General features: G+C 39.0%; 20 non-coding genes and 6 pseudogenes across 20 annotated transcripts; all 26 read left to right on the top strand.

Annotated features, from left to right (window-relative positions):
* The first annotated feature begins 121 nt into the window (after positions 1–121).
* On the top strand, positions 122–240 carry LOC137964743 (5S ribosomal RNA). The gene has a single exon (XR_011115802.1). It is a non-coding gene; the product is annotated as a 5S ribosomal RNA (ribosomal RNA).
* Positions 241–670: 430 nt separating this feature from the next.
* On the top strand, positions 671–789 carry LOC137965543 (5S ribosomal RNA). The gene has a single exon (XR_011116095.1). It is a non-coding gene; the product is annotated as a 5S ribosomal RNA (ribosomal RNA).
* Positions 790–1,224: 435 nt separating this feature from the next.
* LOC137965055 (5S ribosomal RNA) lies at positions 1,225–1,343 on the top strand. Its single transcript, XR_011115999.1, has one exon. It is a non-coding gene; the product is annotated as a 5S ribosomal RNA (ribosomal RNA).
* A 427-nt stretch (positions 1,344–1,770) lies between these two features.
* Positions 1,771–1,889, top strand: LOC137964918 (5S ribosomal RNA). The gene has a single exon (XR_011115934.1). It is a non-coding gene; the product is annotated as a 5S ribosomal RNA (ribosomal RNA).
* A 430-nt stretch (positions 1,890–2,319) lies between these two features.
* Positions 2,320–2,438, top strand: LOC137965624 (5S ribosomal RNA). Its single transcript, XR_011116133.1, has one exon. It is a non-coding gene; the product is annotated as a 5S ribosomal RNA (ribosomal RNA).
* A 430-nt stretch (positions 2,439–2,868) lies between these two features.
* LOC137965621 (5S ribosomal RNA) lies at positions 2,869–2,987 on the top strand. The gene has a single exon (XR_011116132.1). It is a non-coding gene; the product is annotated as a 5S ribosomal RNA (ribosomal RNA).
* A 430-nt stretch (positions 2,988–3,417) lies between these two features.
* Positions 3,418–3,536, top strand: LOC137965677 (5S ribosomal RNA). The gene has a single exon (XR_011116147.1). It is a non-coding gene; the product is annotated as a 5S ribosomal RNA (ribosomal RNA).
* A 430-nt stretch (positions 3,537–3,966) lies between these two features.
* LOC137965618 (5S ribosomal RNA) lies at positions 3,967–4,085 on the top strand. The gene has a single exon (XR_011116124.1). It is a non-coding gene; the product is annotated as a 5S ribosomal RNA (ribosomal RNA).
* Positions 4,086–4,515: 430 nt separating this feature from the next.
* On the top strand, positions 4,516–4,634 carry LOC137964833 (5S ribosomal RNA). The gene has a single exon (XR_011115871.1). It is a non-coding gene; the product is annotated as a 5S ribosomal RNA (ribosomal RNA).
* A 395-nt stretch (positions 4,635–5,029) lies between these two features.
* On the top strand, positions 5,030–5,148 carry LOC137965568 (5S ribosomal RNA). Its single transcript, XR_011116100.1, has one exon. It is a non-coding gene; the product is annotated as a 5S ribosomal RNA (ribosomal RNA).
* A 430-nt stretch (positions 5,149–5,578) lies between these two features.
* LOC137965243 (5S ribosomal RNA) lies at positions 5,579–5,697 on the top strand. The gene has a single exon (XR_011116037.1). It is a non-coding gene; the product is annotated as a 5S ribosomal RNA (ribosomal RNA).
* A 434-nt stretch (positions 5,698–6,131) lies between these two features.
* On the top strand, positions 6,132–6,250 carry LOC137965506 (5S ribosomal RNA). The gene has a single exon (XR_011116085.1). It is a non-coding gene; the product is annotated as a 5S ribosomal RNA (ribosomal RNA).
* Positions 6,251–6,677: 427 nt separating this feature from the next.
* Positions 6,678–6,796, top strand: LOC137964871 (5S ribosomal RNA). The gene has a single exon (XR_011115897.1). It is a non-coding gene; the product is annotated as a 5S ribosomal RNA (ribosomal RNA).
* Positions 6,797–7,226: 430 nt separating this feature from the next.
* Positions 7,227–7,345, top strand: LOC137964699 (5S ribosomal RNA). The gene has a single exon (XR_011115766.1). It is a non-coding gene; the product is annotated as a 5S ribosomal RNA (ribosomal RNA).
* Positions 7,346–7,780: 435 nt separating this feature from the next.
* LOC137965043 (5S ribosomal RNA) lies at positions 7,781–7,899 on the top strand. The gene has a single exon (XR_011115996.1). It is a non-coding gene; the product is annotated as a 5S ribosomal RNA (ribosomal RNA).
* A 426-nt stretch (positions 7,900–8,325) lies between these two features.
* Positions 8,326–8,444, top strand: LOC137964732 (5S ribosomal RNA). Its single transcript, XR_011115799.1, has one exon. It is a non-coding gene; the product is annotated as a 5S ribosomal RNA (ribosomal RNA).
* A 433-nt stretch (positions 8,445–8,877) lies between these two features.
* Positions 8,878–8,996, top strand: LOC137964989 (5S ribosomal RNA; annotated as a pseudogene).
* A 438-nt stretch (positions 8,997–9,434) lies between these two features.
* Positions 9,435–9,553, top strand: LOC137964978 (5S ribosomal RNA). Its single transcript, XR_011115990.1, has one exon. It is a non-coding gene; the product is annotated as a 5S ribosomal RNA (ribosomal RNA).
* A 437-nt stretch (positions 9,554–9,990) lies between these two features.
* LOC137964846 (5S ribosomal RNA) lies at positions 9,991–10,109 on the top strand. The gene has a single exon (XR_011115875.1). It is a non-coding gene; the product is annotated as a 5S ribosomal RNA (ribosomal RNA).
* A 433-nt stretch (positions 10,110–10,542) lies between these two features.
* Positions 10,543–10,661, top strand: LOC137964934 (5S ribosomal RNA). Its single transcript, XR_011115950.1, has one exon. It is a non-coding gene; the product is annotated as a 5S ribosomal RNA (ribosomal RNA).
* A 953-nt stretch (positions 10,662–11,614) lies between these two features.
* LOC137964997 (5S ribosomal RNA) lies at positions 11,615–11,733 on the top strand (annotated as a pseudogene).
* Positions 11,734–11,822: 89 nt separating this feature from the next.
* Positions 11,823–11,941, top strand: LOC137965022 (5S ribosomal RNA; annotated as a pseudogene).
* Positions 11,942–12,382: 441 nt separating this feature from the next.
* On the top strand, positions 12,383–12,501 carry LOC137965001 (5S ribosomal RNA; annotated as a pseudogene).
* Positions 12,502–12,941: 440 nt separating this feature from the next.
* LOC137965013 (5S ribosomal RNA) lies at positions 12,942–13,060 on the top strand (annotated as a pseudogene).
* Positions 13,061–13,499: 439 nt separating this feature from the next.
* On the top strand, positions 13,500–13,618 carry LOC137965025 (5S ribosomal RNA; annotated as a pseudogene).
* A 410-nt stretch (positions 13,619–14,028) lies between these two features.
* Positions 14,029–14,147, top strand: LOC137964915 (5S ribosomal RNA). The gene has a single exon (XR_011115933.1). It is a non-coding gene; the product is annotated as a 5S ribosomal RNA (ribosomal RNA).
* The last annotated feature ends 7,740 nt before the right edge of the window (positions 14,148–21,887 follow it).

Below are 21,887 nucleotides of genomic sequence, written 5' to 3'. Positions count from 1 at the left end.
GTAAGGTTCCGATTTTTGATTTTTACTTTATTCGATGTAGGGAAAGTGGAAAGACCGACAGAACACGGGGGGAGAGAGAAGCCGGGGAAGGGATTGGTAGGACGGAGAGGGTAACACAAACGAGTGCGATCATACCAGCACTAATGCACCGGATCCCATCAGAACTCCGAAGTTAAGCGCGCTTGGGCGAGAGTAGTAGTAGGACGGGTGACCTCCTGGGAAGTCCTCGTGTTGCACCCCTTTTCTTTTGCCCCGTGTTCCTCTGCGACCAGCTAATTTCTCCCTCGCACTGCTGCGGTTAGGGGCGGCAAAACAAATTAGCATATACAGTCTGTTTGTTTTTTTCTTCTTCTCCTTCTTCTTTTTTATCGGTTGGAGACGTTCGGGTAGAAGAGAGGAGGGGAGGGGAAAGGAAGAGAAAGAAGAAAAAAAAAAGTAAGATTGGGTATTGTTTTCCGTTATTGAAGCGGTTCGGTTAATTTTTTTTATTGTTTAATCTAATCGAACGGCATAGCGCTCCTTTTCAAATTTTTATATCTGGATTTTTGCGTAAGGTTCCGATTTTTGATTTTTACTTTATTCGATGTAGGGAAAGTGGAAAGACCGACAGAACACGGGGGGAGAGAGAAGCCGGGGAAGGGATTGGTAGGACGGAGAGGGTAACACAAACGGGTGCGATCATACCAGCACTAATGCACCGGATCCCATCAGAACTCCGAAGTTAAGCGTGCTTGGGCGAGAGTAGTACTAGGATGGGTGACCTCCTGGGAAGTCCTCGTGTTGCACCACTTTTCTTTTGCCCCGTGTTCCTTTGCGACCAGCTAATTTCTCCCTCGCACTGCTGCGGATAGGGGCGACAAAACAAATTAGCATATACAGTCTGTTTGTTTTTTTCTTCTTCTCCTTCTTCTTTTTTATCGGTTGGAGACGTTCAGTTAGAAGAGAGGAGGGGAGGGGAAAGGAAGAGAAAGAAAAAAAAAAGTAAGATTGGGTTTTGTTTTCCGTTATTGAAGCGGTTCGGTTCATTTTTTTTATTGTTTAATCTAATCGAACGACATAGGGCTCCTTTTCAAATTTTTATATCTGGATTTTTGTGTAAGGTTTTGATTTTTGAATTTTTGATTTTTATTTTATTTGATGTAGGGAAAGTGGAAAGACCGACAAAACACTGGGGGAGAGAGAAGTCGAGGAAGGGATTGGTAGGACAGTGAGGGTAACACAAACGGGTGCGATCATACCAGCACTAATGCACCGGATCCCATCAGAACTCCGAAGTTAAGCGCGCTTGGGCGAGAGTAGTACTAGGTTGGGTGACCTCCTGGGAAGTCCTCGTGTTGCACCCCTTTCTTTTGCCCCGTGTTCCTCTACGACCAGCTAATTTCTCCCTCGCAACGCTGCGGTTAGGGGCGGCAAAACAAATTAGCATATACAGTTTGTTTGTTTTTTTTTTTCTTCTTCTCCTTCTTCTTTTTTATCGGTTGGAGACGTTCGGGTAGAAGAGAGGAAGGGAGGGGAAAGGAAGAAAAAAAGAAGAAGTAAGATTGGGTTTTGTTTTCCGTTATTGAAGCAGTTCGGTTCATTTTTTTTATTGTTTAATCTAATCGAACGGCATAGCGCTCCTTTTCAAATTTTTATATCTGGATTTTTGCGTAAGGTTCCGATTTTTGATTTTTATTTTATTTGATGTAGGGAAAGTGGAAAGACCGACAGAACACGGGGGGAGAGAGAAGCCGGGGAAGGGATTGGTAGGACGGAGAGGGTAACACAAACGGGTGCGATCATACCAGCACTAATGCACCGGATCCCATCAGAACTCCGAAGTTAAGCACGCTTGGGCCAGAGTAGTACTAGGATGGGTGACCTCCTGGGAAGTCCTCGCGTTGGACCCCTTTTCTTTTGCCCCATGTTCCTCTGCGACCAGCTAATTTCTCCCTTGCAACGCTGCGGTTAGAGGCGGCAAAACAAATTAGCATATACAGTCTGTTTGTTTTTTTCTTCTTCTCCTTCTTCTTTTTTATCGGTTGGAGACGTTCGGGTAGAAGAGAGGAGGGGAGGGGAAAGGAAGAGAAAGAAAACAAACAAAAGTAAGATTGGGTATTGTTTTCCGTTATTGAAGCGGTTCGGTTCATTTTTTTTATTGTTTAATCTAATCGAACGGCATAGCGCTCCTTTTCAAATTTTTATATCTGGATTTTTGCGTAAGGTTCTGATTTTTGATTTTTACTTTATTCGATGTAGGGAAAGTGGAAAGACCGACAGAACACGGGGGGAGAGAGAAGCCGGGGAAGGGATTGGTAGGACGGAGAGGGTAACACAAACGGGTGCGATCATACCAGCACTAATGCACCGGATCCCATCAGAACTCCGAAGTTAAGCGCGCTTGGGCGAGAGTAGTAGTAGGACGGGTGACCTCCTGGGAAGTCCTCGTGTTGCACCCCTTTTCTTTTGCCCCGTGTTCCTCTGCGACCAGCTAATTTCTCCCTCGCACTGCTGCGGTTAGGGGCGGCAAAACAAATTAGCATATACAGTCTGTTTGTTTTTTTCTTCTTCTCCTTCTTCTTTTTTATCGGTTGGAGACGTTCGGGTAGAAGAGAGGAGGGGAGGGGAAAGGAAGAGAAAGAAGAAAAAAAAAAGTAAGATTGGGTATTGTTTTCCGTTATTGAAGCGGTTCGGTTAATTTTTTTTATTGTTTAATCTAATAGAACGGCATAGCGCTCCTTTTCAAATTTTTATATCTGGATTTTTGCGTAAGGTTCCGATTTTTGATTTTTACTTTATTCGATGTAGGGAAAGTGGAAAGACCGACAAAACACGGGGGGAGAGAGAAGTCGGGGAAGGGATTGGTAGGACGGAGAGGGTAACACAAACGGGTGCGATCATACCAGCACTAATGCACCGGATCCCATCAGAACTCCGAAGTTAAGCGCGCTTGGGCGAGAGTAGTAGTAGGACGGGTGACCTCCTGGGAAGTCCTCGTGTTGCACCCCTTTTCTTTTGCCCCGTGTTCCTTTGCGACCAGCTAATTTCTCCCTCGCACTGCTGCGGTTAGGGGCGGCAAAACAAATTAGCATATACAGTCTGTTTGTTTTTTTCTTCTTCTCCTTCTTCTTTTTTATCGGTTGGAGACGTTCGGGTAGAAGAGAGGAGGGGAGGGGAAAGGAAGAGAAAGAAGAAAAAAAAAAGTAAGATTGGGTATTGTTTTCCGTTATTGAAGCGGTTCGGTTAATTTTTTTTATTGTTTAATCTAATCGAACGGCATAGCGCTCCTTTTCAAATTTTTATATCTGGATTTTTGCGTAATGTTCCGATTTTTGATTTTTACTTTATTCGATGTAGGGAAAGTGGAAAGACCGACAGAACACGGGGGGAGAGAGAAGCCGGGGAAGGGATTGGTAGGACGGAGAGGGTAACACAAACGGGTGCGATCATACCAGCACTAATGCACCGGATCCCATCAGAACTCCGAAGTTAAGCGCGCTTGGGCGAGAGTAGTACTAGGACAGGTGACCTCCTGGGAAGTCCTCGTGTTGCACCCCTTTTCTTTTGCCCCGTGTTCCTCTGCGACCAGCTAATTTCTCCCTCGCACTGCTGCGGTTAGGGGCGGCAAAACAAATTAGCATATACAGTCTGTTTGTTTTTTTCTTCTTCTCCTTCTTCTTTTTTATCGGTTGGAGACGTTCGGGTAGAAGAGAGGAGGGGAGGGGAAAGGAAGAGAAAGAAGAAAAAAAAAAGTAAGATTGGGTATTGTTTTCCGTTATTGAAGCGGTTCGGTTAATTTTTTTTATTGTTTAATCTAATCGAACGGCATAGCGCTCCTTTTCAAATTTTTATATCTGGATTTTTGCGTAAGGTTCCGATTTTTGATTTTTACTTTATTCGATGTAGGGAAAGTGGAAAGACCGACAGAACACGGGGGGAGAGAGAAGCCGGGGAAGGGATTGGTAGGACGGAGAGGGTAACACAAACGGGTGCGATCATACCAGCACTAATGCACCGGATCCCATCAGAACTCCGAAGTTAAGCGCGCTTGGGCGAGAGTAGTAGTAGGACGGGTGACCTCCTGGGAAGTCCTCGTGTTGCACCCCTTTTCTTTTGCCCCGTGTTCCTCTGCGACCAGCTAATTTCTCCCTCGCACTGCTGCGGTTAGGGGCGGCAAAACAAATTAGCATATACAGTCTGTTTGTTTTTTTCTTCTTCTCCTTCTTCTTTTTTATCGGTTGGAGACGTTCGGGTAGAAGAGAGGAGGGGAGGGGAAAGGAAGAGAAAGAAGAAAAAAAAAAGCAAGATTGGGTATTGTTTTCCGTTATTGAAGCGGTTCGGTTAATTTTTTTTATTGTTTAATCTAATCGAACGGCATAGCGCTCCTTTTCAAATTTTTATATCTGGATTTTTGCGTAAGGTTCCGATTTTTGATTTTTACTTTATTCGATGTAGGGAAAGTGGAAAGACCGACAGAACACGGGGGGAGAGAGAAGCCGGGGAAGGGATTGGTAGGACGGAGAGGGTAACACAAACGGGTGCGATCATACCAGCACTAATGCACCGGATCCCATCAGAACTCCGAAGTTAAGCGCGCTTGGGCGAGAGTAGTACTAGGATGGGTGACCTCCTGGGAAGTCCTCGTGTTGCACCCCTTTTCTTTTGCCCCGTGTTCCTCTGCGACCAGCTAATTTCTCCCTCGCACTGCTGCGGTTAGGGGCGGCAAAACAAATTAGCATATACAGTCTGTTTGTTTTTTTCTTCTTCTCCATCTTCTTTTTTATCGGTTGGAGACGTTCGGGTAGAAGAGAGGAGGGGAGTGGAAAGGAAGAGAAAGAAAAAAAACAAAAGTAAGATTGGGTATTGTTTTCCGTTATTGAAGCAGTTCGGTTCATTTTTTTTATTGTTTTATCTAATCGAACGGCATAGCGCTCCTTTTCAAATTTTTATATCTGGATTTTTGCGTAAAGTTCCGATTTTTGACCGACAGAACATGGGGGGAGAGAGAAGCCGGGGAAGGGATTGGTAGGACGGAGAGGGTAACATAAGCGGGTGCGATCATACCAGCACTAATGCACGGGATCCCATCAGAACTCCGAAGTTAAGCGCGCTTGGGCGAGAGTAGTACTTGGATGGGTGACCTCCTGGGAAGTCCTCGTGTTGCACCCCTTTTCTTTTGCCCCGTGTTCCTCTGCGACCAGCTAATTTCTCCCTCGCACTGCTGCGGTTAGGGGCAGCAAAACAAATTAGCATATACAGTCTGTTTGTTTTTTTCTTCTTCTCCTTCTTCTTTTTTATCGGTTGGAGACGTTCGGGTAGAAGAGAGGAGGGGAGGGGAAAGGAAGAGAAAGAAAACAAACAAAAGTAAGATTGGGTATTGTTTTCCGTTATTGAAGCGGTTTGGTTCATTTTTTTTATTGTTTAATCTATTCGAACGGCATAGCGCTCCTTTTCAAATTTTTATATCTGGATTTTTGCGTAAGGTTCCGATTTTTTATTTTTATTTTATTTGATGTAGGGAAAGTGGAAAGACCGACAGAACACGGGGGGAGAGAGAAGCCGGGGAAGGGATTGGAAGGACGGAGAGGGTAACACAAACGGGTGCGATCATACCAGCACTAATGCACCGGATCCCATCAGAACTCCGAAGTTAAGCGTGCTTGGGCGAGAGTAGTACTAGGATGGGTGACCTCCTGGGAAGTCCTCGTGTTGCACCACTTTCTTTTGCCCCGTGTTCCTTTGCGACCAGCTAATTTCTCCCTCGCACTGCTGCGGATAGGGGCGACAAAACAAATTAGCATATACAGTCTGTTTGTTTTTTTCTTCTTCTCCTTCTTCTTTTTTATCGGTTGGAGACGTTCAGTTAGAAGAGAGGAGGGGAGGGGAAAGGAAGAGAAAGAAAAAAAAAAGTAAGATTGGGTTTTGTTTTCCGTTATTGAAGCGGTTCGGTTCATTTTTTTTATTGTTTAATCTAATCGAACGACATAGGGCTCCTTTTCAAATTTTTATATCTGGATTTTTGTGTAAGGTTTTGATTTTTGAATTTTTGATTTTTATTTTATTTGATGTAGGGAAAGTGGAAAGACCGACAAAACACTGGGGGAGAGAGAAGTCGAGGAAGGGATTGGTAGGACAGTGAGGGTAACACAAACGGGTGCGATCATACCAGCACTATTGCACCGGATCCCATCAGAACTCCGAAGTTAAGCGCGCTTGGGCGAGAGTAGTACTAGGTTGGGTGACCTCCTGGGAAGTCCTCGTGTTGCACCCCTTTCTTTTGCCCCGTGTTCCTCTACGACCAGCTAATTTCTCCCTCGCAACACTGCGGTTAGGGGCGGCAAAACAAATTAGCATATACAGTTTGTTTGTTTTTTTTTTTCTTCTTCTCCTTCTTCTTTTTTATCGGTTGGAGACGTTCGGGTAGAAGAGAGGAAGGGAGGGGAAAGGAAGAAAAAAAGAAGAAGTAAGATTGGGTTTTGTTTTCCGTTATTGAAGCAGTTCGGTTCATTTTTTTTATTGTTTAATCTAATCGAACGGCATAGCGCTCCTTTTCAAATTTTTATATCTGGATTTTTGCGTAAGGTTCCGATTTTTGATTTTTATTTTATTTGATGTAGGGAAAGTGGAAAGACCGACAGAACACGGGGGGAGAGAGAAGCCGGGGAAGGGATTGGTAGGACGGAGAGGGTAACACAAACGGGTGCGATCATACCAGCACTAATGCACCGGATCCCATCAGAACTCCGAAGTTAAGCACGCTTGGGCCAGAGTAGTACTAGGATGGGTGACCTCCTGGGAAGTCCTCGTGTTGGACCCCTTTTCTTTTGCCCCATGTTCCTCTGCGACCAGCTAATTTCTCCCTTGCAACGCTGCGGTTAGAGGCGGCAAAACAAATTAGCATATACAGTCTGTTTGTTTTTTTCTTCTTCTCCTTCTTCTTTTTTATCGGTTGGAGACGTTCGGGTAGAAGAGAGGAGGGGAGGGGAAAGGAAGAGAAAGAAAACAAACAAAAGTAAGATTGGGTATTGTTTTCCGTTATTGAAGCGGTTCGGTTCATTTTTTTTATTGTTTAATCTAATCGAACGGCATAGCGCTCCTTTTCAAATTTTTATATCTGGATTTTTGTGTAAGGTTCCGATTTTTGATTTTTATTTTATTTGATGTAGGGAAAGTGGATAGAGCGACAGAACACGGGGGGAGAGAGAAGCCGGGGAAGGGATTGGAAGGACGGAGAGGGTAACACAAACGGGTGCGATCATACCAGCACTAATGCACCGGATCCCATCAGAACTCCGAAGTTAAGCGTGCTTGGGCGAGAGTAGTACTAGGATGGGTGACCTCCTGGGAAGTCCTCGTGTTGCACCCCTTTTCTTTTGCCCCGTGTTCCTTTGCGACCAGCTAATTTCTCCCTCGCACTGCTGCGGATAGGGGTGACAAAACAAATTAGCATATACAGTCTGTTTGTTTTTTTCTTCTTCTCCTTCTTCTTTTTTATCGGTTGGAGACGTTCGGTTAGAAGAGAGGAGGGGAGGGGAAAGGAAGAGAAAGAAAAAAAAAAGTAAGATTGGGTTTTGTTTTCCGTTATTGAAGCGGTTCGGTTCATTTTTTTTATTGTTTAATCTAATCGAACGACATAGCGCTCCTTTTCAAATTTTTATATCTGGATTTTTGTGTAAGGTTTTGATTTTTGAATTTTTGATTTTTATTTTATTTGATGTAGGGAAAGTGGAAAGACCGACAAAACACTGGGGGAGAGAGAAGTCGAGGAAGGGATTGGTAGGACAGTGAGGGTAACACAAACGGGTGCGATCATACCAGCACTAATGCACCGGATCCCATCAGAACTCCGAAGTTAAGCGCGCTTGGGCGAGAGTAGTACTAGGTTGGGTGACCTCCTGGGAAGTCCTCGTGTTGCACCCCTTTCTTTTGCCCCGTGTTCCTCTACGACCAGCTAATTTCTCCCTCGCAACGCTGCGGTTAGGGGCGGCAAAACAAATTAGCATATACAGTTTGTTTGTTTTTTTTTTCTTCTTCTCCTTCTTCTTTTTTATCGGTTGGAGACGTTCGGGTAGAAGAGAGGAAGGGAGGGGAAAGGAAGAAAAAAAGAAGAAGTAAGATTGGGTTTTGTTTTCCGTTATTGAAGCAGTTCGGTTCATTTTTTTTATTGTTTAATCTAATCGAACGGCATAGCGCTCCTTTTCAAAGTTTTATATCTGGATTTTTGCGTAAGGTTCCGATTTTTGATTTTTATTTTATTTGATGTAGGGAAAGTGGAAAGACCAACAGAACACGGGGGGAGAGAGAAGCCGGGGAAGGGATTGGTAGGACGGAGAGGGTAACACAAACGGGTGCGATCATACCAGCACTAATGCAACGGATCCCATCAGAACTCCGAAGTTAAGCGCGCTTGGGCAAGAGTAGTACTAGGATGGGTGACCTCCTGGGAAGTCCTCGTGTTGCACCCTTTTCTTTTGCCCCGTGTTCCTCTGCGACCAGCTAATTTCTCCCTCGCAACGCTACGGTCTGGGGCGGCAAAACAAATTAGCATATACAGTTTGTTTGCTTTTTTTGTTTTTTTTCTTCTTCTTCTTCTTCTTCTTCTTTTTTATCGATTGGAGACATTCGGGTAGAAGAGAGGAGGGGAGGGGAAAGGAAGAAAAAAAAGTAAGATTTGGTTTTGTTTTCCGTTATTGAAGCAGTTCGGTTCATTTTTTTTATTGTTTAATCTAATCGAACGACATAGTGCACCTTTTCAAATTTTTATATCTGGATTTTTGAGCAAGGTTTTGATTTTTTTTTTTTTTTCATTTGATGTTGGGAAAGTGGAAAGACCGACAGAACACGGGGGGAGAGAGAAGTCGGGGAAGGGATTGGTAGGATGGAGAGGGTAACACAAACAAGTGCGATCATACCAACATTAATGCACCGGATCCCATCAAAAGTCCGAAGTTAAGCGCGCTTGGGCGAGAGTAGTACTAGGATGGGTGACCTCCTGGAAAGTCCTTGTGTTGCACCCCTTTCTTTTGCCCCGTGCTCCTCTGCGACGAGCTAATTTCTCCCTCGCAACGCTGCAGTTGGGGGCGGCAAAACAAATTTTCATAAACAGTTTGTTTGTTTTTTTTGTTTTTTCTTCTTCTTCTTCTTCTTCTTCTTCTTTTTTATCAGTTGCAGACCTTCGGGTAGAAGAGAGGAGGGGAGGGGAAAGGAAGAAAAAAAATAAGTAAGATTTGGTTTTGTTTTCCGATATTAAAGCAGTTCGGTTCATGTTTTTTTATTGTTTAATCTAAACGAACGACATAGCGCACCTTTTCAAATTTTTATATCTGGATTATTGAGCAAGGTTTTGATTTTTTTGTTTATTTTATATGATGTAGGGAAAGTGGAAAGAGCGACAGAACACGGGGGGAGAGAGAAGTCGGGGAAGTGATTGGTAGGACCGAGAGGGTAACACAAACAGGTGCGATCATACCAACATTAATGCACCGGATCCCATCAGAAGGCCGAAGTTAAGCGCGCTTGGGCGAGAGTAGTACTGGGATGGGTGACCTCCTGGTAAGTCCTCGTGTTGCACCCCTTTCTTTTGCCCCGTGTTCCTCTGCGACCAGCTAATTTCTCCCTCGACACGCAGCGGTTTGGGGCGGCAACACAACTTAGCATATATAGTTTTTTTGTTTTTTTTGTTTTTTTTTTTGGTTTCTTCTTCTTCTTCTTCTTCTTTTTTATCGGTTGGAGACGTTCGGGTAGAAGAGAGGAGGGGAGGGGAATGGAAGAAAAAAAAAAGTAAGATTTGGTTTTGTTTTCCGTTATTAAAGCAGTTCGGTTCATTTTTTTATTCTTTAATCTAATCGAACGACATAGCGCTCCTTTTCAAATTTTTATATCTGGATTTTTGCGTAAGGTTTTGATTTTTTTTTTTTTTATTTGATGTAGCGAAAGTGGAAAGACCGACAGAACACGGGGGGAGTGAGAAACCGGGGAAGGGATTGGTAGGACGGAGAGGTTGACACAAACGGGTGCGATCATACTAGCACTAATCCACCGGATCCCATCAGAACTCCGAAGTTAAGCGCGCTTGGGCGAGAGTAGTACAAGGATGGGTGACCTCCTGGGAAGTCCTCGTGTTGCACCACTTTCTTTTGGCCCGTGTTCCTCTGCGACTAGCTAATTTCTCCCTCGCAACGCTACGGTTAGGGGCGGCAAAACATATTTGCATATACAGTTTTTTTGTTTTTTTTGTTTTTTTATTTCTTCTTCTTCTTCTTCTTCTTCTTCTTTATCGGTTGGAAACGTTCGGGTAGGAGAGAGGATGGGAGGGGAAAGGAAGAAAAAAAAATGTAAGATTTGGTTTTGTTTTCTGTTATTAAAGCAGTTCGGTTCATTTTTTTTTGTTTAATCTAATCGAACGACATAGCGCTCCTTTTCAAATTTTTATATCTGGATTTTTGCGTAAGGTTTTGATTTTTTTTATTTTATTTCATGTAGGGAAAGTGGAAAGACCGAAAGAACACGGGGGGAGAGAGAAGCCGGGGAAGGGATTGGTAGGACGGAGAGGGTAACATAAACGGGTGCGATCTTACCAGCACTAATACACCGGATCCCATCGGAACTCTGAAGTTAAGCTCGCTTGGGCGAGTGTTGTACTAGTATGGGTGACCTCCTGGGAAGTCCTTGTGTTGCACCCCTTTCTTTTGCCCTGTGTTCCTCTGCGACCAGCTAATTTGTCCCTCGCAACGCAGCGGTTAGGGGCGGCAAAACAAATTTGCATATACACTTTGTTTGTTTTTTTTGTTTTTTATTTTTTCTTCTTCTTCTTCTTCTTCTTTTTATCGGTTGGAAACGTTAAGGTAGGAGAGAGGAGGGGAGGGGAAAGGAAGAAAAAAAAAAGTAAGATTTGGTTTTGTTTCCCGTTATTAAAGCAGTTCGGTTCATTTTTTTTATTGTTTAATCTAATCGAACAACATAGCGCTCCTTTTCAAATTTTTATATCTGAATTTTTGCGTAAGCTTTGAGTTTTTTGTTTTATTTGATGTAGGGAAAGTAGAAAGACCGACAGAACACGGGGGGAGAGAGAAGCCGGGGAAGGGATTGATAGGACAGAGAGGGTAACACAAACGGGTGCGATCACACTGACACTAATGCACAGGATCCCATCAGAACTCTGAAGTTAAGCGCGCGTGGTCAAGTGTAGTCCTAGCATTGGTGATCTCCTGGGAGGTCCTTCTGTTGCACCCCTTTCTTTTGCCTTGTGTTCCTCTGCGACCAGCTAATTTCTCCCTCGCAGTGCTGCGGTTAAGGGCGGCAAAACAAATTTGCATATACAGTTTGTTTTTTTTTTTTTTAGTTTTCTTCTTCTTCTTTTTTATCGGTTGGAAACGTTCGGGTAGAAGAGAGGAGGGGTGGGGAAAGTAAGAAAAAAAAAGTAAGATTTGGTTTTGTTTTCCGTTATTAAAGCAGTTCGGTTCATTTTTTTTATTGTTTAATCTAATCGAACGACATAGCACACCTTTTCAAATTTTTATATCTGGTTTTGATTTTTTTATTTTATTTTATGTAAGCAAAGTGGAAAGCCCGATAGAACATGGGGGGAGAGTAAAGCCGGGGAAGGGATTGGTAGGACGGAGAGGGTAACACAAACGGGTGCGACCATACCAGCACTAATGCACCGGATCCCATCAGAACTTCGAAGTTACGTGAGCTTGGGCGAGAGTGGTACAATGATGGGTGATCTTCTGAGAAGTCCTCGTATTGCACATCTTTCTTTTGCCCCGTGGAAAGACCAACAGAAGATAGGGGGAGTGTGACATCGGGGAAAGGTTTGCTAGGACGGAGAGGGTAACACAAACGGGTGGGATCATACCAGCACTAATGCACCGTATCCCATCAGAACTCTGAAGTTAAGCACGTTTGGGCAAGAGTAGTACTAGGATGGGTGACCTATTGGGAAGTCTTCATGTTGCACCCCTTTCATTTTCCCCGGGTTCCTCTCCGACCAGCTAATTTCTCCCTCGCAATGCTGCGGTTTGGGGTGGCAAAATAAATTTGCATATACAATTTGTTTTTTTTTTCTTTTTTATCGGTTCAAAATGTTCGGGTAGAAGAGAGGAGGGGAGGGCGGAGGGGAAAGGAAGGATGGAAGAAAAATTAATTAAGATTTAGTTTTGTTTTCATTTATTAATGCAGTTCGGTTCATTTTTTTTATTGTTTAATCTAATCCAACGACATAGCGCTCCTTTTCAAATTTGTATATCTGGATTTTTGTGTAACATTTTGATTTTTTTATTTTATTTGATGTAGGAAATGTGGAAAATTTTGTTTGATGTAGGGAATGTGGAAAGACTAACAGAACATGGGGGAAGTGTGATGCCGGGGAAGGGATTGGTAGGATGGAGAGGGTAACTCAAACGGGTGAGATCATACCAGCACTAGTGCACCGGATCCCATCAGAACTCCGAATTGAAGCGCGCTAGGGCGAGAGTAGTACTAGGATGGGTGAACTCCTGGGAAGTCCTTGTATTGAACCCCTTTCTTTTGCCCCGTGTTCCTTTATGACCAGCTAATTTCTCCCTCGCAATGCTGCGGTTAGGGGCGGCCAAACAAATTTGCATATACAGTTTGGGTTTTTTTCTTTTTTATCAGTTTGAAACATTTGGGTAGAAGAGAGAAGGGGAGGGAGGGAGGAGAAAGGAAGGAAGGAAGAAAACAAAGTAAGATTTGGTTTTGTTTTCCGTTATTAATGCAGTTCAGTTCATTTTTTTATTGTTTAATCTAATCGAACGACATAGCGCTCCTTTTCAAATTTTTATATCTTGATTTTTTTCGTAACGTTTTAATTTTTTTATTTTATTTGATGTAGGGAATGTGGAAAATTTTATTTGATGTAGGGAATGTGGAAAGACCGACAGAAGACAGGGGGAGTGTGACATCGGGGAAAGGATTGCTAGGACGGAGAGGGTAACACAAACGGGTGTGATCATACCAGCACTAATGCACCGTATCCCATCAGAACTCTGAACTTAAGCACGTTTGGGCAAGAGTAGTACTAGGATGGGTGACCTATTGGGAAGTCTTCGTGTTGCACCCCTTTCATTTTCCTCGGGTTCCTCTCCGACCAGCTAATTTCTCCCTTGCAATGCTGCGGTTTGGGGTGGCAAAATAAATTTGCATATACAATTTGTTTTTTTTTCTTTTTTTTTGGTTCGAAATGTTCAGGCAGAAGAGAGGAGGGGAAGGGGGAGGGGAAAGGAAGGATGGAAGAAAAATAAATTAATATTACGTTTTGTTTTCATTTATTAATGCAGTTCGGTTCATTTTTTTATTGTTTAATCTAATCGAACGACATAGCGCTCCTTTTCAAATTTGTATATCTGGATTTTTGTGTAACATTTTGATTTTTTTATTTTATTTGATGTAGGAAATGTGGAAAATTTTGTTTGATGTAGGGAATGTGGAAAGACTGACAGAACATGGGGGAAGAGTGATGCCGGGGAAGGGATTGGTTGGACGGAGAGGGTAACTCAAACGGGTGAGATCATACCAGCACTAGTGCACCGGATCCCATCAGAACTCCAAATTGAAGCGCGCTTGGGCGAGAGTAGTACTAGGATGGGTGAACTCCGGGGAAGTCCTTGTGTTGAACCCCTTTCTTTTGCCCCGTGTTCCTTTATGACCAGCTAATTTCTCCCTCGCAATGCTGCGGTTAGGGGCGGCCAAACAAATTTGCATAAACAGTTTGGTTTTTTTTTCTTTTTTATCGGTTTGAAACATTTGGGTAGAAGAGAGGAGGGGAGGGAGGGAGGAGAAAGGATGGAAGGAAGAAAACAAAGTAAGATTTGGTTTTTTTTTCCTTTATTAATGCAGTTCAGTTCATTTTTTTATTGTTTAAACTAATCGAACGACATAGCGCTCTTCAAATTTTTATATCTTGATTTTTTGCGTAACGTTTTGATTTTTTTATTTTATTTGATGTAGGGAATGTGGAAAGACCAACAGAACACGGAGGGAGAGTGAAGCCAGGGATGGGATTGGTAACACGGAGAGGTTAACACAAATGGGAGCGATTATACCTGCACTAATGCACCGGATCTCATCAGAACTCTGAAGTTAAGCGTGCTTGGGCGAGAGTAGTACTAGGATGGGTGACCTTCTGGGATGTCCTCGTGTAGCACCCCTTTGTTTTGCCCCGTGTTCCTCTGCGACCACCTAATTTCTCCCTCGCAATGCTGCAGTTAGGGGCAGCGAAACAAATTTGCATATACAGTTTATTTTATTTTTCCTTTTTATTGGTTCAAAACGTTCGAGTAGAAGAGAGGAGGGGAAAGGAAGGAAGGAAAAAAAAAAGTAAGATTATGTTTTGTTTTCCGTTATTAATGTAGTTCGGTTCATTTTTTTTATTGTTTAATCTAATCGAAGAACATAGCGCTCCTGTTCAAATTTTTATTTCTGGATTTTTGCGTATGGTTTTGATTTTTTTTATTTTATTCGATGTAGGGAATGTGGAAAGACCGAAAGAACACGGGTGGAGAGTGAAGCCGGGGAAGGGATTGGTAGGATGGAGAGGGTAACACAAACGGGTGCGATCATACCAGCACTAATGCACTAGATCCCATAAGAACTCCGAAGTTAAGAGCGCTTGGGCGAGAGTAACACAAACGGTTGCGATCGTCCTTACATTTATTATTATTTTATTTTTATCTAAAGATAAATTGTAAAATTTACATTTTGTTATGTTCTATTTGCCTTATCCTTTAGTTTACGAGAAAAAAGGAAAATGAAAACTCGAGTTTGGATTTAAAAACAAAAATTGACTTCTAAAATGGACGTGCACAAATTTGGAGAGAGATGATTCCAAGAAGTCTCTGTAATTTTTAGGGATTGTAAAATCTTTATATTTTTTATATATTTGGTTTTTGAATCATCAAAATAGTGGGACGACGGGGGATTTTTAAGTGAGTGTTTGACTCCTCATCCATAAGTCATTTCTTACAAAAAACATAGCTAGTTACGAATGATTGATTGATCAACCACTTTACAATGATCTTTGATTCCAAGTTCAGCGTTTTATTAATAGGCAAAAATTGACTTGTTTTGCTCGGGTAAATATCCCACCGCACGTTCACTTATAAAGTTAATGAGCATTTTTTGTACTCCTTGAAAGTTTTGGATCCTAAGGTCATTTGCATCTTCATCATGTTTCATGCATGCACACCCATATTTAAAACATGTTAGGTATAATTAGAAATCTCTTTCTTATAAAATTCCAAGCTATTAGGAGTTGTACTACTGAAATTTCCCAAACATGGAAAACAAAACTTTGGCGTTCATTTGTGGTGTGTGAATAAATTTTTTTTACTTACATTTATTAATTCTTGGAATGCAGAAACTCTAAAATTTTCATTTTGTTGTGACCTATTTGCCTTATCATTTATTTTACAAGAAAAAAGGGTGAGTAAAAATTTAAGTTTGGATTTAGAAAAAAAATTTAACATCTAAAATGGAAATGGACAAATGTAGAGAGAGTTTATTCCAAAAAGTCTTTGTAATATTCAGGGAATGTAAACTCTTTTAGTTTTTTATATATTAGGCTATGCAATCTTCAAAAAAAGGGGAGGCGGGGGATTTTTAACTAAGTGTTGACTCCCAATCCGTAGGTCATTTCTTACAAAAAAATAACCCGTTATGCATGATCCATCGATGAATCACTTTACAATGATCTATGATTGTTAGGTCAGCTCTTTTGTAAATGAGCAAAAAAATGGCTTGTTTCTCTCAAGTAAATATCCCAATGCACATTAACTCGAGAATTTATTGGGCATTTATTGTTCTCTTTAAAAATTTTGGATCCTTAACATTTTTCGAGCACGCACATCCAAATTTAAACATGTTAGGATCAATTTAAAATCTCTTTCTTATAAATTCCAAGCTATTGGGAGTTGTACTAGTGAAATTTCCCAAACATGGATAACAAAATTTTGGTGTTCATTTGTGGGGAGTGAATAAATTTTCTTTACTAACATTTATTATTGTTTTTAATTTTATACAAAGATAAATTCTAAAATTTTCATTTTGTTGTCATCTATTTGCCTTATCTTTTTTTTATATATGAAAAAAAGGGAAAGTGAAAACTCAAGTTTGGATTTAGAAACAAAAATTGACATCTATAATGGAAATACACAAATGTAGAGAGAGATGAATCCAAGAAGTCTCTGTAAGTTTTAGGAATTATAAACTCTTTTTAGTTTTTATATATTAGGTTTTTCAATCATCAGAAAAGTGGGGAAGCGGTGGATTTTTAACTCAGAGTTTGACTCCTAACCCATAAGTCATTTATTACAAAAACATAGCCTGTTACGCATGATTGATCGATCAACCTCTTTACAATGATCTATGATTCCTAGGTCCATTTTTTGTAAAAAGACAAAAATTGGCTTGTTTGGCTCGGGTAAATATCCTTTTGCACATTCACTTTAGAATTTAAAGAGCATTTGTTGAACTTCTTGAAAGTTTTTGACCCTAAGGTCATTTGCATCTGCATCATGTTTCACTCATGCGCACCCATATTTAAAACATGTTTGGAATATTTAGAAATCTCTTTCTTATAAAATTCCAAGCTATTAGGAGTAGTACCAGTGGAATTTCCCTATCATGGAAAACAAAACTTGTGTGTTCATTTGTGGTGTGTGAATAAATTTTCTTTACTTAAATTTATTAATTCTAGGCATACAGACACTCCAAAATTTTTATTTTGTTGTGATCTATTTGCCTTATCTTTTTGTTTATAAGAAAAAAAGGTGAGTGAAAACTCAAGTTTGGATTTAGAAACAAAATTGAACATCTAAAATGGAAATGCATAAATGCAGAGAGAGTTTATACAAAAAAGTCTCAGTAATTTTCAGGGATTGTAAACTCTTTAAGTTTTTTATATATTGGGTTTTGCAATCATTGGAAAAGGGGGAGGAGGGGGATTTTTAGCTGAGTGTTTACTCCCAATTCGTAGGTCATTTCTTACAAAAATATAGCCCGTTATGCATGATGGATCGATGAATCACTTTACAATGATCTATGATTTTTGGGTCAGTTTTTTGTAAATGGGCAAAAAATGGGTTTTTTTTTCTTGGGTAAATATCCCACTACACATTCACTCGAGAATTTAAAGAGCATTTGTTGTTTTCTTTAAAATTTTTGGATCCTTGGGTCATTTGCATCTTGAACTTTTTTCGAGCATGCACTTCCATATTTAAAATGTGTTAGGATCAATTAGAAATCTCTTTCTTAAAAAATTCCAAGCTATCGGGGGTTGTACTGGTGGAATTTCCCAAACATGGTTAAGAAAACTTTCGTGTTCATTTGAGGGCGTGAATTAATTTTCTTTACTTACATTTATTATTTTTTTTAATTTTATGCAAAGATAAATTCTTAAATTTTCAATTTGTTGTGATCTATTTGCCTTATCTTTTTGTTCACGAGAAAAAGGGAAAGTGAAAAATCGTGTTTGGATTTAAAAACAAAAATTGACATCTAAAATGGAAGTGCACAAATATAGAGAGAGATGATTCCAAGAAGTCTTCTTAATTTTTGGGGATTTTAAACTCTTTTTAGTTTTTATAAATTAGGTTTTTCAATCATAAAAAAAGTGGTGAGCGTGGGATTTTTAACTGAGTGTTTGACTCCTAATCCATAAGTCATTTCTTAAAAAAAAGTAGCCCGTTACGCATGATTGATCGTTCTACCACTTTACTATGATCTATGATTCCTAGGTTATCTTTTTGTAAATAGACAAAAATTGGTTTGTTTGGCTCGGGTAAATATCCCACCGCACGTTCACTTCAGAATTTAATGAGCATTTGTAGTACTCCTTGAAGGGATCCTAAGGTCATTTGCATCTTCATCAAGTTTCTTGCATGTGCATCCTTATTTAAAACATGTTAGGAATAATTAGAAATTTCTTTCTTATAAAATTCCAAGCTATTAAGAGTTGTACTAGTGGAAGTTCCCAAACATGGAAAAAAAAATTTGGCATTCATTTGTGGTGTGTGAATAAATTTTCTTTACTTATATATATTAATTCTAGGCATACAGAAACTTCAAAATTTTCATTTTATTGTAATTTATTTTCTTTATCTTTTCGTTTACGAGAAAAAAGGGTGAGTGAAAACTCTATGTTTGGATTTAGAAACAAAATTGAATATCTAAAATGGAAATACACAAATGCAGAGAGAGATTATACCAAAAATTCTCTGTAATTGTTAGGAATTGGAAACTCTTTAAGTTTTTTATATATTAGGTTTTGCAATCATCAGAAAAGGGGGAGGCGGGGGATTTTTAACTGAGTGTTGACTCCCAATCCGTAAGTCATTTCTTACAAAAATATAGCCCGTTACGCATGTTGGATCGATCAATAACTTTACAATGATCTATGATTTGTAGGTCAGCTTTTTTTTACATGAGCAAAAATATGGTTTTTTTTTCTCTCGAGTAAATATCTCACTGCACGTTCACTCGAGAATTTATTGAGCATTTGTTGTTAACTTTAAAATTTTAGGATCCTTAGGTCATATGCATCTTTAATATTTTTTGAGCACGCACTTCCATATTTAAAACGTGTTAGGATCAATTAGAAATATTTTTCTTAGAAAATTCCAAGATATCGGGGGTTGTACTAGTGGAATTAACTAAACATGGTTAAGAAAACATTGTTGTTCATTTGTGGAGCGTGAATAAATTTTATTTACTTACATTTATTATTGTTTTTAATTTTATGCAAAGATAAATTATAAAATTTTCATTTTGTACTGATTTATTTGCCTTTTCTTTTTCTTTTCGATAAAAACGGAAAGTCAAAACTCATGTTTGTATTTAAAAAAAAATGGACATCTAAAATGAAAGAGCACAAATGTAGAGAGAGATGATTCCAAGAAGTCTCTGTAATTTTTATTGATTGTGAACTCTTTTTAGTTTTTATATATTAGGTTTTTCAATCATCGGAAAAGTGGAGGAGCAGGGGATTTTTAACTGAGTGTTTGTCTCCTAATCCTTAAGTCATTTCTGAAAAAAACATAGCCCATTACACATGATTGATCGATCAACCACTTTACAATGATCTATGATTCCTAGGTCAACTTTTTGTAAATGGGCAAAAATATGTTTGTTTGGCTCGAGTAAATAACCCACCGCACCTTCACTTCAGAATTTAATGAGCATTTGTTGTACTCCTTGAAAGTTTTGGATCCTAAGGTCATTTGCATCTTCATCATGTTTCATGCATGTGCATCCATATTTAAAACATGTTAGGAATAATTAGAAATCTCTTTCTTATAAACTTCCAAGCTATTAGGAGTTGTACTAGTGGATTTCCCAAACATGGAAAACAAAACTTTGGCGTTCATTTGTGGTGTGTGAATAAATTTTTTTACTTACATTTATTAATTCTAGGCATATAGAAACTCCAAAATTTTCATTTTGTTGTGATCTGTTTGCCTTATCTTTTCGTTTACGAGAAAAAAGGGTGAGTGGAAACTCATGTTCGGATTTAGAAATAAAATTGAACATCTAAAATGGAAATGCACAAATGAAGAGATAGAGTTTATTCCAAAAAGTCACTGTAATTGTCAGGGATTGTAAACTCTTTAATTTTTTTATATATTAGGTTTTGAAATATTCAGAAAAGGGGGAGGCAGGGAATTTTTAACTGAGAGTTGACTCCCAATCTGTAGGTCATTTCTTAAAAAAATATAGCCCGTTACGCATGATTGATCGATAAATCACTTCACAATGATCTATGATTGTGAGTTCAGCTTTTTTGAAAATGGGCAAAAAATGGATTTTTCTCTTAGGTAAATATCCCACCGCACATTCACTCAAGAATTTAATGAGCATTTGTTGTTCTCTTTAAAAGTTTTGGATCCTTAGGTAATTTTCATCTTTAACATTTTTCGAGCATGCGCATCCATATTTAAAAAGTGTTAGGATCAATAAGAAATCTATTTCTTATAAAATTCCAAGCTATCGGAGGTTGTACTAGTAGAATTTCCCAAACATGGATAACAAAACTTTTGGGTTCATTTGTGGGGAGTGAATAAATTTTATTTACTTACATTTATTATTGTTGTTAATTTTATGCAAAGATAAATTATAAAACTTTCATTTTGTTGAGATCTATTTGCCTTATCTTTTTGTTTACGAGGAAAAGGGAAAGTGAAAAATCGAGTTTGGATATAAAAAAAAAATTGACTTAAAAAATGGAAGTGCACAAATGTAGAGAGAGTTGATTCCAGGAAGTCTCTATAATTTTTAGGGATTGTAAAATCTTTTTAGTTTTTTAATATTGGGTGTAGCAATCATTGGAAAAGTGGGGTAGTGGTGGATTTTTAACTGAGTGTTTTGACTCCTATCCAATAAGTCATTTTTTACAAAAACATAGCCCATTACGCATGATTGATCAATCAACCACTTTACAATGATTTATGATTCCTAGGTTAGCTTTTTGTAAATGGGGAAAAATTGGCATGTTTGGCTCATGTAAATATCCCACCGCATGTTCACTTCAGAATTTAATGAGCGTTTGTTGTACTCCTTGAAATTTTTGGATCCTAAGGTCATTTGAATCTTCATCATGTTTCATGCATGCGCATCCATATTTAAAACATGTTAGGAATAATTAGACATCTCTTTCTTATAAAATTTTTAGCTATTAGGAGTTGTACTTGTAGAATTTCCCAAACATAGAAAACAAAACTTTGGCGTTAATGTGTTGTGTGTGAATAAATTATCTTTACTTATATTTATTAATTCTTAGCAAACAGAAACTCTAAAATTTTTATTTTGTTGTGATCTATTTTCCTTATCTTATTGTTTATGAGAAAAAATGGTGAGTGAAAACTCAATTTTGGATTTAGAAAAAAAATTGAACATCTAAAATGGAAATACGCAAATGTAAAGAGAGTTTATTCCAAAAATTCTTAGTAATTTTCTAGAATTGTAAAGTCTTTAAGTTTTTTATATATTGGGTTTTGTAATCATCGAAAAAGGGGGAGGCAGGGGGATTTTTAACTGAGCGTTGACTCCCAATCCATAGGTCATTTCTTATAAAAATATAGCCCGTTACGCATGATTGATCGATCAATCACTTTACAATGACCTATGTTTTTTAGGTTAGTTTTTTTGTAAATGGGCAAAAAAATTGCTTGTTTCTCTCGAGAAATATCCTACCTGACGTTCACTCGAGAATTTAATGAACATTTATTGTTCTCTTTAAAAGTTTTCAATCCTTAGGTCAATTGAATATTTAACATTTTTCTAGCATGCACTTCCATACTTAAAATATATTAGGATCAATTAGAAATCTCTTTCTTATAAAATTCCAAGCGGTCGGGGTTGTACTAGTGAAATTTCCCAAACATTGTTAAGAAAACTATGGAGTTCTTTTGTGGGGCATGAATAAATTTTGTTTACTTACATTTATTATTGGTTTTAATTTTATGAAAAGATAAATTCTTAAAATTTTATTTTTTTGTGATATATTTGCCTTATCTTTTTGTTTACGAGAAAAAGGGAAAGTGAAAACTCGAGTTTGGATTTAAAAACAAAATTACATATAAAGTAGAAGTGCACAAATGTAGAGAGAGATGATTCCAAGAAGTCTTTGTAATTTTTAGGGATTGTAAACTCTTTTTAGTTTTTATATTTTAGATTTTTCAATTATCGAAAAAGTGGGAGAGCGGGGGATTTTTAATTGAGTGTTTGACTCCTAATCCATAAGTCATTTCTGACAAAAACATAGTCCATTATGCATGATCGATCGATCAAGCACTTTACAATGATCTATGATTCCTAGGTCAACGTTTTTTAAATGGGCAAAAAAAATGCTTGATTGGCTCGAATAAATATCCCACTGCACATTTACTTCAGAATTT

This window comes from Aristolochia californica, unplaced genomic scaffold (genome assembly GCF_029961685.1).
Source record: "Aristolochia californica isolate CCGP_79_NKW_82.1479 unplaced genomic scaffold, dmAriCali1.0.hap1 SCAF_1, whole genome shotgun sequence".
NCBI classification, from domain to species: Eukaryota; Viridiplantae; Streptophyta; class Magnoliopsida; order Piperales; family Aristolochiaceae; genus Aristolochia; species Aristolochia californica.
This window is presented reverse-complemented; position numbering and strand designations above follow the sequence as displayed.